Below are 6,504 nucleotides of genomic sequence, written 5' to 3'. Positions count from 1 at the left end.
AAAGGAAATGAAATTAAACTTTGACAAGAAAGTAGATGGAACTAAAGATTCTCATGTTAAGCCAGGCCCACCAAGACAAGTATCACATGTTTGGAAGCTAGGGGGAAACAAAGCAACCCAGGTAATCACAGAAAAAGGAGACCTCCAGAGCATCAGGTAAAGTACAACAGCAGTGAACCACGGAGGCAAATCATGTAGACTCCAAATATCTTACGTAAAAGAGAGATAAAACTTCAAGGAGGGGCTGACAATAAAGGCTTGTCATTAATAGTGAATTAACATTTTTAATAGTGCTTAACACCTGTCCAAATGCCCCCTCTCATCTGTCTCCCCTGCGAGCACTGGTCCTGCACTGCATGCCAATACCCACCCACCTCGCCGTCGACGATTTGATAGGATACGTGCTTTCCTGGGAGTGCTGGTCCCCTTCTGCTATTTGGGGGGGATGGGGGACAAGTGGCCATTTCCTACTCCAAAGGTAATTTCTTTCTCAGCACATAGCTTGCAAAAGCTCAGCAAGCAAGGAAGTGGCCTTCCTGCTTTCTTCTCACATCTATCAACCTATGAATAACGTTGTCTGTGGCACTGTGGGTTCCCAGGTCCAGGAGTGCCCCCTAGTGACTATAATAACATTTTTATTTTTTCTTCTTTTTTTTAGATTCCAATTTTTCCAATTTTGATGATAATAATGAATGCTGACCATTTACATGGATAAAATATTATCCAGAGCATTATGTTTAATGCTCCCACTAATGATATGCAGTTCTGCTGTCCTAACATTTTCCCATGTGGTAAGGGAGGAAATTTTACAGAGGAGATTGCTGTTCTAGACACCAAAGTCCCCAAGAAAGGCATAAGCCACGTCAGAAGCAAAGAGATGACTTTAAAATGCATTAACATGTTTTAATGTATTTTTTCACTATAAAAATAAACACAATATCTGAGCACTGGTGGCTCACCACTGTAAACTCTAGTTACTCAGGAGGCTGAGATCTGAGGATCAAGGTTTGAAGCCAGCTGGGCAGTAAAGTCCATGAGATTCTTTTTTTTTGGGGGGGGGGTCTGGTCGTGGGGCCTGAACTCTGGGCCTGGGCGCTGTCCCTCAGCTCTTCAGCTCAAGGCTAGCGCTCTACCACTTGAGCCACAGCGCCACTTCCGGCTTTTTTCTTTTTGCTTATGTGGTACTGAGGAATTGAACCCAGGGCCTCATGCATGCAAGGCAAGTGCTCTACCACTGAGCCACTTTCCCAGCCCTCCATGAGATTCTTAATCTTCAATTAACCAGCAAAAAGCCAGAAGTAGAGCTGTGGCTCACGTGGTAGTGTCAGCCTTGAGCAAAAGCCTAAGGGACAGTGCCTAGGTCCTGAATTCAAGCCCCATTACTAGCATGTGCTTGCGTGTACATGCAAGCATGAGTGTATGCATGCATGCACACACAGTAAATACATTATGTGTTTCACAAAGAATAGGAAAAAGTAAATGTCTCATTATTGAAAGCCCAGTTAGCATCTTAGCATGCTTTTTAATCTTCTCTTTTTTTTTTTTTTTTTCCAAAATTGTGGTAAAGAGGGGGCTGGGAAGGTGGCTCAGTGGTAGAGCGCTTGCCTTGCATGCATGCGGCCTTGGGTTCCATTCCTTAGCACCACATAAGCAGAAAAAAAAACGGAAGTGGCGCTGTGGCTCAAGTGGTAGAGCGCTAGCCTTGAGCTGAAGAGCTGAGGGACAGCGCCCATGCCTAGTACAAGATAAAATATAAACGCCTCATGAAGAATACTCTTAAAAGGAACTTTTCTCATCAAACATTTTCTGTTCTTAAATGGTTTCTCCACAGTTGTGTTTCAAGGCTGCAGGTGTTTGCTGGGACTGGCAGACAGTCCGACCCAGAGTCAGCGCCAGCCCGCCCTCTTCTACCATCAGCCAGCCTGCCCTAATCAGTGTCCTGGGAACCAGGATTGCTATGCAGACTGGGCCTAACCTGGAAACCTCAGGACCTGTCACAGGGCCTGCCCAAGTGCACTGCACCCACACTTGAGACTGGCTCACACCCACAGAGTTTATCATGGGGTGTGGACTCAGTGTCACAGCAGAGTACACCCTCAGGCAGTCAGACTCAGGACTTGAGATTCTTGGAAAGTTCTGCTCTGGATGTCAGAGAGATGTGGCTGTGGGACAGTTTCCTTCTCACTTTTCTGCACCATTGCCTGGCAAGTGTCTCTCTCTTCCAGAAGCCTCTGAACCTCACTTCATTACTTAAGACACTCCAAGAAGGAGACAGCCCCTGGGCTTTGGCCCCTAGCCTTGTAGATTACCAATGGGCTCTGTGACCACCCCCACCCCACCTCACCCCTTATCTGTTTCCTCATCTGAAAAGTGAGCATGATAATCATTCATACTTCAAGGGTTTGCTAAGAGGTTCGAATGGACCTGCTGCTGAGTACCAGGTATTCAGTTAAGGCTCCACGATGGTAGCTGTTCAAGAAACATTCTCCATCTAGACAGCTGGTAAGGGAAGGTGTGCAGCAGGTAAACAGAGACCAGGAGGCCACTCAGGAAGGACTACTAGGAGTAATACCAACTTACATATAAACTCTTGAGATGAAGCTGTGTGATACCAACCATGGTGCGGAGCAGGGGTCTCCCACACCCCTTTCTCTTTCATCTGAAAATGCAGAATAATGCTGACACTACCATGTAGTCCAGTAGGGGTATTCCAGTGTGATCAGACACCAAATGCTAAAACCAGAAGCGAATCCTCATGGAAATTATGGGTTTATGGTAAAAATGGTATCTAAAGGGAGGTTCATTGATTGCGACTAATGTACTGCTCCGATGTGGGGTGTTATTAGTGGGTGAGTTTTGGGGGATGGACCAGATTTCTAGAGAAAATCTCTGTACTTCCTGTTCAATTTTGTCATGAACCTAAAACCGCTCTTAAAATATTAAGTGTGTGGGCTGGGGAAGTACATGCTCATGTGTAGAGTGTCTCCTCAGCATATGGAAGACACTACCAAAACAAACAAACAAACAAACAAAAAGCTGGGCATCAGAGGCTCATGCCTATAGCCCTGTCTACTCAGGAGGTTGAGAGTTGAGGATCTTGGTTCAAAGCCAGCCCAGAGGGGCTGGGAAGGTGGCTCAGTGGTAGAGTGCTTGCCTTGCATACATGAGGCCCTGGGTTCCATTCCTCAGCACCACATAAGCAGAAAAAGCCGGAAGTGGTGCTGTGGCTCAAGTGATAGAACACTAGCCTTGAGCTGATGAGCTGAGGGACAGCGCCCAGGCCCAGAGTTCAGGCCCTACACTGACGACGATAACAACAGCAGCAGCAGCAACAAAAAGCCAGCCCAGAGAGAAAAGTCCATGAGACTCTTATCTTCAATTAACCAGCAAAAATCCAGAAGTGGAGCTGTGGCTCAGGTAGTACTAAGGGACAGTGCCCAGATTCTGAGTTCAAGCCCCAGTTCAAGCACAAGAAAAAAAGAAGAGAAGAGAAAAGCAAAGGAAAAAAATTTAATACAAAACAAAAAAGCTTCAAGCCCATGAGGTTTGACACAGTAAATACTACGCTATAAACCAGTCTCCAATGTATAATGGAAGGGAAAATTCAACTTTTGGTAGTAGCTAAAAAGAAAAGAAATACACATGTAAGGGGAAGCAAGTGGCCCCCCTGAGTATTAGAACATGCCTGTCTTCCTCTTGGCAGCCCTCTCCTAATGCATCGGAGGGCGGGCCCAGAGGCCAATGGAGCCACTCCTGCCTTAGTATAGTGTTCCATAACAAGCACCTGACGTGTGCGTGGCGCAAGGCCAGCTTCTCCTCAGGCTCTTTGATCTGGAAAGCAACTGTGAGTAATCTGGGCCCTGGGAGCAGAAAACTTTTATCAGCAGGCCTGTCCCCAAGTGCCAGAAAGACCCTCCATCTGCCCGGGCAGTCATGCCTCTGATTGCCCTATTTTTAGACAGAGGCTTTCTTCCCAGGATTGTGCTTCTGACAAAAGAGCAGACCAAATCTGTCCTGAGATTGCCAGTGAAGATCACGTCACTTTCACTCATTCTGTGCAAGTTTGTGGACCACTCTGCAAAGCACTGAGAGAATGTGAACACTAGCTCCTTCACCAGCTTGGGAACCCAGTGTAGCAGGGCTTTACATAATAGAAAGGGGATATAAGACATTGCAATGCCTGCTTAAACAAAAGCAACATTTCAGTATCATTTGAGGTCAGTAAAAAGCCATCTGGGGAGGCTTGGGGATATGTCTCAATGGAAGAGTATGTAGCTAGTATGTGCAAGGCCCTGGGTTCAAACCCCACCACAGCAAAAATGTATTTTTTTTTTTTTGGTCGGTCGTGGGGCTTGAACTCTGGGCCTGGGCGCTGTCCCTCAGCTCTTCAGCTCAAGGCGAGCGCTCTACCACTTGAGCTACAGCACCACTTCCAGTTTTCTGGTGGTTTATTGGAGATAGGAGTCTCACGGTCTCTCCTGCCCGGGCTGGCTTTGAACCGCGATCCTCAGATCGCAGCCTCCTGAGTAGCTAGGATTACAGGCATGAGCCACCAGCGCCCGGCCAAAAATGTATTTTAATTATAAGCTAGTTTTGCATATATCTGCATGGAAGATATTAGCTTTCTACTTGGTATGTTTCTGTGGTTGTGAGAAAAATAAATTATAAATCAGCTTAAAGGAGAAAAGGTTTTTTGGGGAGGGGGTGTTTTTTTATTTATTTATTTTTGGTTCATTGTAGGGCTTGCATATTGCCTGGAACTGTCCCTGAGCCCTCTTTGCTCAAGACTAGCACTCTACCACTTTGAGCCATAATGTCACTTCCAGTTTTTGAGTGATTAATTGGAGATAGTCTCACATCCTTTCCTGCCTGGGCTGGCTTTGAACTGTGATCCTCATATCTCAGCCTCCTGAGTAGTTGGGATCGCAAGCATGAGTCTCCAGTGCCTGGCTGAGAAAACTTGTTTTGGCTTACAGTTTCTGAGGTTTCAGTCCATAGTCACCTGGCTCCATAGTGTTAGGCCTGTGATAAGGCACAATATAGTAGTTCAGCTGGAAAGCAAAAATAATGAGAGCGGCCAGGCACTGAAGATCAAGGTTTAAAGCCAGCAGAGGCAAACAAATATGTGAGATTCTTATTTCCAATTAACCACAAAAAGCCTGTAATCCTTCCTAGCTACTTAGGAAGCTGAGGTCTGAGCATCAAGGTTCAAAGCCGGCCTGAGCAGAAAAGTCCATGAGAGTCTTATCTACAATGAACCACTCAGAAAATCGGAAGTGGTACTGTGGCTTAAGTGGTAGAGTGCTAGCTTTGAGCTGAAGAGCTGAGGGACAGCACCCAGGCCCAGAGTTCAAGCCCCATGACCCAGGCGGGGGCGGGGGGAGGGGGAGAGAAGGGGGGAGCCAAAAGTGGCTTGAGTGATACAGCACCAACATTAAGGGAAAATGTTAAGTGAAGGGAAGATCCCCTAGTTCAAGCCCCAGAATCCTACTCAGCCTGATATGAGGAAGGCTTCAGTTTGTAAGACCCAGATTAGCCTGTGTAACATGCAAGATCTCATCTCAAAGCAAACAAACAACAACAAGTCTTCAAACATTGCCAACTGTTACCTAGAGGGATAAAATAGCCACTATTTAAGAAGCAATGTCAGAGGCTGATAAACTGAATACCTCATTACAATGCTACATTAACGGTGACAGAGCCATGAAGTCACTCTAATAAAAATCTGATCTGTGTTCTCATGCAGTTAATTGGATTCTCTTCCAGGGCTGAGCTGCTGAAGACAATGATTCTGAGCAAAGTAGCTTCAACAATGAACAGTGCAACATAACCCACGCTCTGAGAGAATTCCATCATTCTAGCGGTGTAGAACTAGAGGAAGAATGAGCCCAAGTGAGAAGTTGGGTGTGAGAGAAAGGAAGCGAGGGAAATGGGTCTTCATAGAATCTGCCTCAGACTCTAGAGGGTGGTACACTCCCAGACCGACTTCTTAATAGGCTGGGACTAGGCTTGCCTCAGAAATGCTAAGAGACGGTGCCCAGACACTGAGTTCAAGCCCTACTAACAACACAAAAATAACTAAGTAACTGGGAGAGAACATGGAAGGAATGACATTGTCCAAAAGGAATGTATTCGTTACCTAATTTATTTAACTGTAAGCTCTCTGTAAGGTGATGACCTTTAAAATAGCAATTAAAAAATTTAAATAACTAAATGTATTTACCTATGCTCAGTCAAATTCTGTACAATGTCTCAGTATTTTGGGGGAAAAAAGTGTACTTATTTTCAGTTCAAAATGAAAAAAAAGAGAGATAAGGGGAATTAGGACTTAGGTGATTAAGGAAAGAATGTGAGTCAGACATGGCCTCTCAGACCCTGCCTGTTGGCTAGATCTGTCACCCCACACTCAAGTTGCTATCAGGAGCACTTTTCCCTGTCAAAGTGACTGGCTTTTGTCACACGATCCCCAGGTTATAAAAGGAAGGTAGGATGGGTCCTAGAGCA

Source organism: Dipodomys merriami, unplaced genomic scaffold (genome assembly GCF_024711535.1).
Source record: "Dipodomys merriami isolate MVZ:Mamm:240054 unplaced genomic scaffold, mDipMer1.0.p SCAF_10, whole genome shotgun sequence".
NCBI lineage: Eukaryota > Metazoa > Chordata > Mammalia > Rodentia > Heteromyidae > Dipodomys > Dipodomys merriami.
Note: the sequence above shows the minus strand (reverse complement) of the source record.